Source organism: Corvus brachyrhynchos, unplaced genomic scaffold (genome assembly GCF_000691975.1).
Source record: "Corvus brachyrhynchos isolate BGI_N302 unplaced genomic scaffold, ASM69197v1 scaffold91, whole genome shotgun sequence".
Lineage (NCBI taxonomy): Eukaryota > Metazoa > Chordata > Aves > Passeriformes > Corvidae > Corvus > Corvus brachyrhynchos.
In genome coordinates this window covers 247,958-252,053 of record NW_008236442.1, presented here as the reverse complement: position 1 = coordinate 252,053, position 4,096 = coordinate 247,958, and the positions used below count along the sequence as shown (strand labels likewise).

The following is a 4,096-nucleotide window of genomic DNA, read 5'->3' as shown; positions in this document are numbered from 1 at the left end:
ACCAGTGCAGCCCAGATTCATTCAAGAGGATACTTGTCCTCACTGAAGTGGCTGAGATCACGTTGGAGTGCTGGAGGACCTGTTAGCACCACTGAAAGAAAGAAGCCAATTCGACTTGTCCTGGGTCAAGTAATCTGTACCCTGCAATACAGATAATATGTTCATCAGCACAAGATACTGAGTAATGGAAAAATTAACAGCACTCAAGGATCATTTTTCTGTGCTTTTTTTTCTCCAAAGGTTTATTGACACACAAATATGAAAACTAGTTGCTTTCATCAAAAGTTATTCTCTAGTTGGGCACCTCCAGTTGGCCACACCCCAGGTTCTTCTGCTTAGGATGAAAGGCTGCATTAATGTTCATCTTCCTTCTCTGCTTTGCTTCCAACTCATGCATGTGTTCACAAAACTGATACTCCCTGATGGAACTGGGCTGTATCTGGCAATCTGTGAAGTTACGTTCCCATCAACCTGTGCAAGAAGATGCAGATCCACAATTTTGACTTGGAAGAAACACTGACATGAGCTTACGTCACGAAGAACAGAAAACTTGATATTTAGATACCTAGAGCAGCAAGCAGTCCCCAGAAGGAATATATAAACTGTAAATTAACCCATATGGTGCATATCTAAATCCTCAGATGACTACGTATTTTTAAGAGCATTTGTCTGATGAGATTCCACTTCCTAAAATACTTAAGAATTGTTGTTTAGAATTAAAGTAGCATGGCATATAATAATAAATAACTACAATTCCATCAACACACAGGAACAACTCTGATCTTTAAAAATGGAAGCACAATAACTTGGGCGAACAGAAATTAGCCTCATTTTTTCATAATTTCTCCGATTAAAGTTATATATTAGTTAAAATAGTGTTATTACTAGACCCTTAGGCTTCAGAGCACACCATGCCACAGGTTCATTTGGCTGCTAAAAAGCAGCAACCAAATGATTAGCACTTTTTTCCAAGGACAGTTGAGATTAATAGTTTGAAGTCATTTCCTTAATTTAACCATGAAACTTGTACATTTAAATTAGACTCAACTAACATTTATTTCAGAAAAGCGTAAGTATGTTAGTCCTTGAGCACTGATTATAAGATGGATGGAGTCCTCACTGTTAGCTGTCTTTTCTGTAATTGGAAACAAATTCCAACTATTAAATGTACAGAACTTGATAACACTACAGCCAACACTTGTCCCTGCAAAGACCCAGAAACCACCCTACTGAAATCAATAGGTGAGTTTCAGTAATTTTTATGGTACCAAGCAGGATCTATTTGTTCCACAAAGATTTCCAGTGTGGATGCAGGTGGGATGGGTGAAGGACACAGCATCTGTGTGCTTGACTTACAGAAGCTCATCACTAAGACATCCTTTTTCTGAACAGGGTCAGAAATCCTTATACATCCTCCTTTCCTAGACAAAAAAAAAAGAGAGGGTATGGGGATAAGAGAACAATAAAAGAAATCCTAACTCATACACATAGGCAAAAAATCCTCCTTGTTCTTCCAAGCACAGCAACATCCCCAGCCTGGATACACAGGCTTTGTAGATATTGCAATATGGCTGAGGGAATTCCAGTTACGCTCAAACTGTGTTCATTTCTTTTTTTGAATTCCCTTCCTTCTGTGATGCCTCTTCTTCCCTCTCAACTTTGGGAAGTCTCTTTCTCTGCCTGCTGGGAAAGACAGCTCCTGTCACTACTTAAAGACTTCTGAAAGCCAGGTCCAGGCGCTGTTAACCACAAACCTGCTAAGGAATAGCAAAGCTCTCCCTGGAGTCTCCCCCACAAGAAGCAAATCACAAGCTCAGCTCCTGCAGCGTGGGAAGGCTCACTTGACTGTCTTTATCTGCAAGGACTCCATTAGCAACTTCCTGTAACATAGAGCATATTTTAAAACAGCACTGAAAATAAGGGATAATTAAAATATACAAAGTGTCATCTTCATAAAAGCCACAGGACTAAATAAAGTCTTGGAGGGCCCTCTCCTGTACATTCCGTATTTCTCTACGTGCACAATGCACCTTCCTCTGCAAAATCTTTACTAGACAAAGCCAGTCTTCTCTGCACCTTTAAAAATATCTGAAGTAGTACTTGATTAGCTCATAAGGAATAGCTCCCAGTATAATTTTTCTTCCAAGCAGAAGACAGTTATATGCAAAATTAACTCTCAGTTCAGATCTACAAAGACTCAAAATCCAAAACCCATTTAGGCAGTTACCAGGTTAGCAACAATTTGATTCATTACCAAAGAGCTAATCTAGACTAAAGAAAATTACTTTCATTTATGCACCCAGCCTAAGAAAATGCTAGCAACTGTCATTCCTTACACAACAGGATTGTCAAACTAACAGCTAAGAACGGCACTAATGTGTACTTTTTCCTTTACAAGAAGATATTTACTCTCTTGGCAAAGCACTGAGAAATCAGATAGTAAGGATATCACTATAATGCTAATATTTGTGTCTTACTGATTTTTGGTACTGTGAATTCAGATTAATGAGCAAACAGACCCCATGGAAACAACCTCTCTTACCTTGTGTCTTGGCTTGATTTATTAATCAATGCAATTACCAGTGACAAGCCCACAGAGAAATGCACTAAACAGTTCAGAAAGAGGAAAACCTCACCCACACATTTTTTTGCCAGTGACTCCTTTCTCTTACTGCAACCAAAGGAACAGCAACAAAAATACCTACTTAAACAGCGAAACCCTATTACAACACTCCTAACAAAGAAATACTGCAAAGACTTATTTTCTACATGGTTCATTTATTGTTACTGAACAAACAAAAGAATAGCCTTTATATTTCCTCACAAAGTAAAGTGATTTGCAGGGCAGAAAACAAGTAGTGACCTCTCTTCTATGTAAAGGGAGCTAGATAAGAGGAAGAGAGAAGAAAGATGTTTGCAAATTAAAACCAAGCTGACAAATACCTTACTTCTTTAATCCTCTCAAGAAAATCCTGTGAAAAGGTACAGAAGCATTTGTGGTAGGTACTAAATGGTTAATATCTGACCGGGATTCCCCACCAACACAAATTCCAATGATTTGCCATTGGATGTTGTCAGCACCAATGTCCTATTATAGTCCACAGAGATCCTCCCTGCAGCTTTCCTGCCTCGGGCATCTCTCATGTACGGGATCAGAGTCTGAGGCATCCCCGTGTATCAGGATGTTTCACTCACCACCCCTCGCCTGCACACACACCAGGTACTGCTGCTCTTCAGAGGAAAGCACACGGGAGCAAGCAAGACACCGAGGTCTAACATGGTAGGTCTGTACAAAAACTAAAGCCATAAAAGCCTTTCTGGAAAGTAGTTTGCTTTCCAGGCAAACCTTTAGCGATGAACAGCCCTGAAACAGTCCCAAGTATTACACAGCTGTTTTACGGCTTCTGGCGTTGAAGAGTTTAGCAACACTCTGCAAGCGTCCTACAACCCTCTGCTTGCATCCATCTTCATATTAAAACCATAATGCAAATATTATCTGGTTCAAACATCGCTGATCTAAATCAGCAAGTCATACAATACTGTCGTATTAAACCAACATTAGGGCTTGTTTTCCTGCAGCATTCTGCCTTCTAGATGTAATTACTATACAATATATATCAGAACCAGAACGAAAGGCATCACTCCGAGGGCTGAAACTGAGAACAAATCAATACAAAGAAGATAAATATTTCGTCAAAAGCTGCAGAGGTATTAACCCTCTCCCCAACTTAGTTTCTTTTTGCTTCAAATCATTTTACCATGGGAGAAACTGCTGGAAGGAATAGGATGGGTTTATCTGCCTAGCACTTTGGGAAGTCTCTTTCTCTGCCTGCTGGGAAGGTATTTCAGGAAGAAAAAGTTAAAAAAAAAAAAATTAAAGGGGGGGGGGAGGGGGAGGAAAACGTAACTGGAAGTTCCTAAAAAAACCTCCAGAATTTAATTATTTCTTTATACTGTTGCACACCTGGACGCGGCGAACAACCAGGGTTGCCTCGGGCGCCCAGGGAAAGGACGGGAGAAGTTGCGCGGGGAGCGCAGTTCCCTGGGAAGAGGGGCTCGCGCTGCCCCGGGCGCCTCACACCGCAAGCGCCCCGCC

General features: G+C 40.6%; 1 long non-coding RNA gene across 2 annotated transcripts; it reads right to left on the bottom strand.

The window, feature by feature from the left end:
- Positions 1-210: 210 nt before the first annotated feature.
- Positions 211-4,090, bottom strand: LOC108449851. Of its 2 annotated transcripts, XR_001866144.1 has the most exons (4): positions 3,965-4,090; positions 1,755-1,880; positions 1,357-1,421; positions 211-471 (listed from the first exon to the last, which is right to left on the bottom strand). It is a non-coding gene; the product is annotated as an uncharacterized LOC108449851 (long non-coding RNA). The 2 variants fall into 2 exon arrangements; XR_001866143.1 differs by lacking the exon at positions 3,965-4,090 and having other exon boundaries at positions 1,755-3,802.
- Positions 4,091-4,096: the final 6 nt, after the last annotated feature.